This window comes from Esox lucius, chromosome 4 (assembly GCF_011004845.1).
Source record: "Esox lucius isolate fEsoLuc1 chromosome 4, fEsoLuc1.pri, whole genome shotgun sequence".
Taxonomy (NCBI): Eukaryota; Metazoa; Chordata; class Actinopteri; order Esociformes; family Esocidae; genus Esox; species Esox lucius.
The window spans coordinates 8527529-8537500 of record NC_047572.1 but is presented as its reverse complement, the minus strand read 5'-3'; positions in this window follow the sequence as shown (position 1 = coordinate 8537500).

Sequence of the window (9972 nt, the reverse complement as noted above, 5' to 3'; positions counted from 1 at the left end):
TAGTTTTACGGTACTACTGAAAAACATTTCAAATGGCCCCTAATTTCTAGTGGAGGTGGTAGACAATAATGTATGATTTTTTGTGTTTGTGTTCTCACAGCCTTGTCACCACCTGTCCAAGGTCTTCGTGTCACCGGGCCTCAGAATGGTGGGATATCACTCATCAGCGTTGACACGTGTTCGTGAGCAGACTGCTGGCTAGAGACGGGTGACAGCAGGAGAACAGGAAGAGGTGTGGCGAGGTGAAGGAGATAGTACTGGAACCACAGACGGAGCAGGTTTATTGGACGGCAGAGGTGGGGTGACCACCTTCCATTCTGTCCTGCGCGGGTCGGCCAGGAACCCTACAGCCACGTGGCCTCTTCATCGCCAGTTTTAATTAAGCTTTGAGTAATAACGACATTAAAATGCACGTGTCTGTGCTATGCTTAAGGCAGTTTATCATAATGCTTGCCAACTTTTCAAAACATTTCAAGCTTATTTGAATAAGCTGTAGGATTGCTACTCGTGAAAATCAGTTTTGACCATCTGATTTTTACTTGAAACATGTCAACCATAGAGGAGTGGAATATTGTGGGGACTTACACCATTTGAAAAATGAAATAAATAAAATTCCCTGTATGCTTTTGTCTAGATTAAAATGTTTGAAACATTATAGTTCGGTGTGCGGGAGTGTGTGTGTTTATACAGTATCATTGCTGTTTGTGTTAACGCAACTGTTTCACACCATCTGTTTTTTACTGTTTGTATTCCAGGGCATTGTGGGATACCATTGAATTTAAATGAGGTGTTTAACCAGCGTGACCTTACTGCACAGTTGTAATAAACCTTCTAAAAATAGTTGTCTTGTTAGACACAATTGTTCATGTGGACAGAGGTAAAAGCCAAATGTACAACTCTGCAGCACTTTACCTACACAAACATTGGATTGACTGCTTCCTAAATCAGACCCTATTCCCCATCAGCCCTGTTCAGAAGTAATGGACTTTAATTGAGCACCATTATTTCCTTTATATTCCAGCTGCAAGTAAAGCAGCATGATTGTAGCAAGGACAGACTCTGGGAGATTTAAAATCCTCAAAGCATCGATCAAGAAACCATTCAACAGCTACGTCAGCGTTTCTTGTGCCGTCTTTATAAAGGAGATGACAATATAGATCACTTTGATAACATCCAGCAGTACATTATTTCCATCAAATTACACAGAAGGAGCGTTATAAGAAATCGGTATTATATGGTGGTGGGAGAGACTATTCAGTGCTGCTGGTCTGCTCCTCAATTAGAAGTGAATTTATATTTAAATATATTGCACTTAATGTTAGGTTCCACTATTCAGAGGTGATTCAGGAATGGTTTTGGGCTAATCCCCGATTCCTGACTCTTGACCTGCCCCAGGTGGGGCAGGTCACCGCCATCCCCATGAGCATGCCACCCTCATTCAGCCCATGGATAAACCATGTCATGACATAACTGGCAATGTCAGGTTTGGATTCGCCATGTCAAAATATTGTTGATGTTCATTGTGGCGTGGACAATATATCATGGCCATATGCCGAAGACAGAATTTAGGTGTGGTGTGTGCCATACATTGATATCTCTTTTATTTCTGATAGTATTAGTTGCAGTGGATTAGACAAAAACATATTGCAATAAAAGAAAGGGATTTTTCATCAGTGATTGTAGAAGATGTCTTCATTGATCAAACTTTTTGATTATGGGATAGAAATTATGGATATTATTTTCAATAAGTTGTGATGGGTACAACAAGAATTTTGCCTAATGTGATTAACAAGATTACATTCAGAACTTTTAAGACTCTAATTATGATTGAAACACGTTGTTTGGTCTTGGGCTAACGGATTGTTACGATAACTAAACGGAGAGAATTGCATGTTTCATTTTGATGATTTAAAAAAAATTCTTATATTTAATCAAAACCGTAGTGGTTGAATCAATGATTTCATGGTTTAGGAAGCAAATAAAAGCAAAAACTGTTGTATTGAAGAATGAAGGTGTGATTCATTTTTGAGTGTTGTATAAAGACATTTAAAAATAAAAATGCATAATTTTGATATAAATACAAAAGCAAAAAAAACTGTAAGGAATGTCATGAATTAATCATGAATTCTAATGATTGAGACGCCATTTAGAGGCACGACAATAAAATGCTAAGTGCTCACTATTACCAATTACAGGGGATGTTAGCATTTTGTTTGTTAATTTCTAGGGTGTATGATTATCATGATGTTTATTCATGATTTTGGAGCAATGTTGATCATTATTCATGATTCACTTATTTAGCTATAGTGTTCACTTATTGAAACTTGCTTGGTGTCCACCTGCGCAACATCTAAAATAGTTGAAGTCAAGATAATCTAACCTGACAGGATGATCATAAATTGAGAGGACAGTTAGGAAAGAAACATGAGTACTAATAGTACCGGAGTACTAATAGAATAGACAGGTTATCAAGTTAATAACTGAACAAGTTACAGGGATACTACTTGTTTCTCTCATCTCATTTAGTGCATCAAAATAATTTGAGATGTCTAAAGACATCTCAGATTATTGAGACAAATTTCCAGGTGTATTTGAACTCATAATGGGGCGAAATAGGATGGGGAATCAATTTCTGTTGGCCCCCTTTGTATTACATGAAATATGTGTCCTCCTACCACATCTTTTTGAGCTTAAGCTAAAGACTGCTAACAGAGATGTTTTAAAAGCGCTGTATATAGCTAGTGAGTTTTATCAAACACTTAAAGAAGCATTACAGACAGAGTGTTTTTAGTGGATTTAAATTCACTTTACAGTCCATAAAATAATGCAGTAAGCTTTGTGAATTATTGACTGATAATGGATCAGTGAGTCAAAGAGCCATTGGCCCATAATTAGAAAATACTTTATATCAGGATATAACAGTCTAAAGATATTGTACTGTACAAAAGTCTTGGGCTACCTGAGAAAATGTGCTTACATTTTGTATCTAGACAGTACATTTTCATTTGCTTGCAAAAAAATTATAAATATGTAAAGGTTGTATAAATGCCATAATGAAATGTAACAAAATGTTCGGGGGTTGTCCAAAACCTAATAAATATCTTGTGAAACTGAGAAAGATCTTAAAGGATTTGTTTCCCATGGAAAGAAAATTCTCAAAAAGCTGTCCGCATTTGCTGACCATTTCTTGAAAGTCACTTCCTTAAGGGTCAGATGGATCCAGTGATGTGCTTGCTCAGCGTCTAGCAGAGTCACCTGGCCCCAAACTACACGATTTGATGAGAAGTGACATAAAATGTACATCTAGGAAGGATTGGCCAAAAATATTTTTAATATTTTTTGTGTTTACTTCAATATTATGTTGTCTTTTTTCAGAACAAATAAACATTCACCGCTCAGATAAATGTCTTTAAACTATTTGCACAGGTATGTATTTATACAAATACAGAATGTATCACACAAACTTTCCATGACATGCATGAAGTTTGATGCTCTTCCAATACCATTCTGCCACCTACTGGATAAATTATTAAACAGCACTTCTGAAAACAAACTTGCCAAACACACATCAGGTCAGCTCACATCTTTTTCTTGTCAAGCTTCACATAGAAACATTCCTGGAGAAAGATATATTTTGCAAGCTTTTAACAATTTTATCACAAACAGTACAAAACAGTAAGAATAGGTATTTTACACTGTTTTGCGCAGTATGTGTGGAAAAGTAAAGAATCACCACCCTAAGGCCATAGATTTGTATGTGACTTCAATAGGATTCAAACCCACAAACTTGGTGTTGGTGGTGTGAGCCACATAAGGCCCCAGCAATGCCTATGTACAATACAAAACTGTCAAATACAGGACATGGTTGCCATCCATAGTTGTTACCACAACTGGTAAGCATATTACCATATCAAAATGAAACAAGATAGGCAGCAAAGCAGAGGAGTAAATCAGCTTTTTTTCAGAGTCAAAACTACAAACTAAGCTGCAGTGAACTGTCACAAGTAAATTTTTGTTGATAAAGCAGGCTTCAATCGGGCCAAAACTCGACAAAGTGATTATGTAATATTCTTGGTCAATATGCGACTGTCCATGGGCCTGGACAATGTGATGAAAATATATTCCTGTGCGTAGCCATATCCCAAGATGGGGTGGTAGGACATAAGGCCCTTATTGGGTCTTACAATGCTGAGCCTGCACACCTCATTGAGTTCCTCAATTAAATTGTGAGGGATGATATCCCAACATTCAGATATGATTCAGAAATGGTTTTGGGCCAATCCCAGATTCCCAACCTTAGACCCCATAATCTCCTGAAAATGTGTATTGTGTAAAACACATTACACATTTTGAAGAGAACATTGAGAGAACAGATTGGAAAAACAAAAACAGACAGGTGAGAATGGAGGTGGAAGGTCAATGACCGCCAACCATGTCATGACATCACTGGTACTTCCTGATGTATTCCAATGAGAGGTGGCAGGCAGACTACTGGTTAGAGTTGTGGGATTACTGGGCTATTGCCGTAAAGATTCATTTCACAACCCAAATTGACTAGTTTAAATACAGTATATATTTTAATTTTAAATACTGTAATATTAAAGTATTCACTATTAGAATGTGGGTAATAGAATTAACATGAAAAAAAAGGATATAGGCAGTAATTAATGTATTTCCATAGTGCATGTCTCCAGACTTTGTGGCGGCATTAACACAATTTCCCATATCAGTCAACGAGGCTTGATTTACTTTCTTGGTAACAACTAATTTAATGCAGGGTTTGGTTATCATATATATGCTTAACAATATGACATGTTTCAAATGAAACTGTTCTCATGTACAACAAAATAACAACCAAATCTCTACAGATCATAATGTTTTTCAGCCTTTGTTGGTGCTACAGGACATCAGAGATTGTCAGGCCCTGGCTGGGGGTGCCTCTAGGCATCTCTACGTGCCTGGAGGCCACAGTCAGGGCCTGACTGCAGAGGTGACTCTTGGCATCTCTGCGCGCTTATGTTTAATTATGCCCAATCAGAGGTAGCTGCTCGCTATTGCCCCTGATTGGAGATCCTCTTTAAGGTGCCCTTGTTTTCTCCTTAGTTTTGTCAGTCATTGTTTGCTATGTGCTTCTGTTTTGCGGTTTGACTAGCCTTTTGTTGTTTTCAGTTCAGTTTGGAAAGAGAAACATTAAACAGATGTTTTCCCTCTCTGCGCCAGTGTCCTGCCTCCTCAACCGTGACAGAGATTTTTTGTTTTGTCCTTTGACAGTTGGTAGATTTGTCCTGTTGGTGCTACAGGATTCACCAAATAATGATTATTATAATACATATTTATGTAATATTTACGTTTCTAAGAGGTTACACTTAGTGATAGGCGTAAATCGGTTAGATTTCTCGAGGATTTGAAACACATTGCATAGTGGTGTCACCTGTTCGTCAGGAATACATATCCAATGTTGACGTATTTTCCACATCATCCAACACGACGTTGTAGCGCAGTGGTTAGGCATGCGCTTCCTGTAATGCCGGGTTCGTATCCCGTGTTGTTCTTCTTTCCATCTAGCTCTTTTCAACTCTGCATCGGTTCTAATGTTTTGTATTAATAAGACGATATTGTTTTGTATTCATAAGATACATAAAATTAAGTTAAACATGATCTGGATTCGATCTCGCACCATAACAAGTAAAACATTGGAAGTCAGCAACTCTACCAACTGGGCCATTGATGGACTAACAAAGCAAAATACTTTTTAAAATAAATTACTAAATAAGGTGACCAGCAGAGTTTGCTGTTCAAAAGTCTCAGGCACCGAACAACCATAGAAGCCAGCATTTTTCAAAGAGGCTTTGGAAAGAGCACGTGATTAAACAGGGCTTCGCACGTCATCAATCACGTGGTAATAGACGACGTTAGCCTCGGCCCTTTCCTGTGGATTAGAATGGGTTAAAATTTCGGCCCAATCCCAATGTCCCCCCTAAAACCATAGACATAAAGAGTAGACACCGCATCGACCGCTACTACCTACTGGCGCTGACGAGCCGTGGGGCCGCCATCTTGGACCGGTCCGCCGCTCCACTCAATGGTCCTCATTTATCATTCTTGCGTAGAAACAGACGTATATGTTGGCGTAAGATTTTGCTTACACTCCTCTCACCGCCTGATTTATGAAGCTGTACGTACCTTTAAAATCCAGGTGTACGCAATACCTTCCCTTGATAAATGCCGCGGCTGAAAACGATCGTCATTAGAATAACACGCCCCTATATATTCAAGTCTCCGCTTCCCCCACGCCCTCATTTTACGCCATGGACACACGGAAGACGGCAAAAAAGAGAAACTTATCTGACGTGGAGATTGAGACGATCACCAGGGAGGTAGAAATAAATAAAATTGTTTCATTTGGCAGTTTAAAAAGCGGAATAAAAGATGATGTGATGTGGAGTACCATTCATTCACATTAATAATTCCATGACAATTTGTAATATTCGTCTTATTATTTCATGATATTTATTATTAATGACATTTATTGTTATTTAGAAGAAGAATGTCGTTATTATTATTGTTTCTATTATTATTTAAAAGAAGAAGAATGTCATTTTTATTATTTTGTCAGTCTGAATTATATTTTGGTAATTTAAAGCCTTTTATTACTGAACCCAGTCCATGCGCAACTGCCGGTCCTAACCCTGAAACGTCATGTAAAGCGCACAGGCTCGCATCTGAAGGAATACATATAAGTCAAATGCTTTGGTAAAGTCACACAAATGAAACCTTGAAGTCCATGTTGCACAAAAATAAACACTGAAGTTTGTAATTATGTTGTTGTTTTTTTTACAGTGAGTCATAATATATCATATCTTTTAGTTTGTCAGTGCGTTAGGATATTTTTTTCTGGGCATTTCCGCACTAACTCAAAACGTGCGTACACCACCTCCTGAGCTGGCGTAGGATTTGAGAGTGCCGTACGCCAACGTCCATATTGATAAATCTCAAAGTCACCGTGGTTTTGGGTGTACGCCAGGTGTACGCTGGAAATTTGGTGTACGCACTTTTGATAAATGAGGGCCAATGTAATCTGTTTTGGCAGGTGAAACGAGCTGTCAGCGCATTTAATTAATCATACCTCAGTGAATACCTTACTGATTTTCACAGGGTTTTTTTTTTTTGCTGCAAAGGTCATACATGTAGCTGATACAGGACCAAAACTGTGAACATAATCCCCAAAAAGGGAGAAAAACAGGAACATTTCCAGTTTGACTATCATTCTGATTGAAACACCTAATGTGTAAATAGTGGCAGTAAAGTCAGAGATATATATTTCTCTCTCTCATTTTGCAGCCCCCATCCCAACATACACACATGGGTCCCAGTCTAAATTAGCAGGATGAAATGAAAAGTGACAGTTTTTATTTAAACTGCACATTTACTTTGTTGAAACTCCCTTGAAAAGTCTGCAAACTTAATTAATGTAGCAATTTTCAAAACACAGTTACAAGTGCTTTTCAGAACCCAGAGGGAAAGAGATCAGGGCTAAGACAATCACAAACACAAGGACATAATGTAAAGATAAACTTCATTATACACAAGCTCACAAACCCAGTGTAAGGCAAAGGAGACAAAAAATGTAGATTCCTGGAGACACACACCATGAGGCTAGAGTTCATGAAACACAAACAAACAGGTATTTACAGACCCACCAACATTTACAGCAGTATTCACATAAAATGTGACAGACCACTGTTTTCAGGCAGTTTTAAGCCATTGCTTTCAGTTTCGGTGTTAATCTTGTCAGAATGATGACAGATATGACATAAATATACTATGTGTGATGAGTAAGGTTAAAGTACAGATATAAAGCTTAGAATTAGTTTTGGGATGCTGGAATTTAGGATTAAAGTCTTGAATTGTTGTGGAACCACACACACGCACACACTCTAAAACCCCTGAAAGAGGACAGTTCTTCCTCGTGCTCCCTTTCTGCAGTTCAAGAGAGGTGAGTTTGGTAATGTGATGCAGCCTTATTTTGAGAAACACAGACACCACCAATGACAACAAGTCAGAATGATGGTTGTCGATTCCAAACTGAGTCTCCCCAATGTGTTCCCCAAGCAGAAAAACATCCGTTCCAATCTCCTCCCGGACGATGTGTGTGACTGTCGACACCTTAGGAGCGTGCATTGGTGAAGCTTGGTGGATCACCCTCTCTGCAGCACTCAGCACCTTATTAAAATAATAATTAAAAAAATACATTATATTTATATAGTGCTTTACACAGGTGAGACACCACACCGAACCATCAGGCGGCAGAAGATGGCCTGGAACTGGCATGCCGATGGATTGTTATTCCAGCCGCCTTGTATGGAAAACAGGCACACAACACATACATTACTCACAAGACAAAGATATTAATTAGGTATATTTTCCCGAATTGTAAATAAAAGAACACCTGACACTCTAATTGATTTAAATAGGAGATCCAAGTGATCTTGGCTGAACCTGTAGGTGAGCACATACCGCTGAACTAAATAATAAGCTTGTTTGAAAACCATTCTACTATCAGATGTTCTGTTGCCTTTATTTTAAGTGGGGTGGGTATGAGACATGAGAGGTAACTTACTTTTGTTAGGGTGAATTACATGTGAATAATACACAGTGTTGGGCAAGTTACGTGGAAATTGCAGTGAGCTAAGCTATTAGTTACTCTGCCATGAATAAAGCTTAACTACCCAAAAGTTACCACCCAGTCAAATGTAGCAAGCTAAGTAACACAAACACAGCAGTAGGCTAGTTCATTACATAGGAAGCTACTTTAAGTTGTGCTAAGCTACTTGGTAAATACAGGAGTCACTAATACTGAAAAGTTAATTGATTCTGGAAATAGTGAAGCTACCACCAAAATACTAAGTTACTAGCTAAGCTAGTACTGCCCAACAATAATACCGTCTTTTATTTATATAAATATATATGATAGTCTATGCCACTTGTGTAAAATTAGCTGGCCAATGTTATACCAGTAATATTTGCTCTATTTCTACAATAGCATTCGGGCCCAGCCCGAACAAGCGACATGGGGCCGCCCTCCCGTGGGCTCACCACCCACAGGAGGGACCATAAGGGGCCGGTGCAGAGAGGATCGGGCGGCAGTCGAAGGCGAGGGCCTAGACAACCCGATCCCTGGACACGGAAACTAGCTCTAGGGACGTGGAACGTTACCTCGCTGGCGGGGAAGGAGCCTGAGATCGTGTCGGGATCACCTCTTCGGGATCACCTCTACGCACGGCTTGGGCTCCGGAACCACACTCCTTGAGAGAGGATGGACTCTTCACCACTCTGGAGTTGCCCATGGTGAGAGGCGGCGGGCTGGTGTGGGTTTGCTTATAGCTCCCCAGCTCTGCCGCCATGTGTTGGAGTTTACCCCGGTGAACGAGAGGGTCGTTTCCCTGTGCCTACGGGTTGGGGATAGGTCTCTCACTGTTGTTTGTGCCTATGGGCCGAACGGCAGTGCAGAGTACCCGACCTTCATGGAGTCTCTGGGAGGGGTGCTGGAAAGTGCTCCGACTGGGAACTCTATCGTTCTACTGGAGGACTTAAACGCCCACGTGGGCAATGACAGTGACACCTGGAGGGGCGTGATTGGGAGGAACGGCCCCCCTGATCTGAACCCGAGCGGTGTTCAGTTCTTGGACTTCTGTGCTAGTCACAGTTTGTCCATAACGAACACCATGTTCAAGCATAAGGGTGTCCATCAGTGCACGTGGCACCAGGACACCCTAGGCCGCAGGTCGATGATCGACTTTGTTGTTGTTTCATCTGACCTGCGGCCGTATGTCTTGGACACTCGGGTGAAGAGAGGGGCGGAGCTGTCAACTGATCACCACCTGGTTGTGAGTTGGATCCGATGGCAGGGGAGGAAGCTGGACAGACTCGGCAGGCCCAAGCGTACTGTAAGGGTCTGCTGGGAACGTCTGG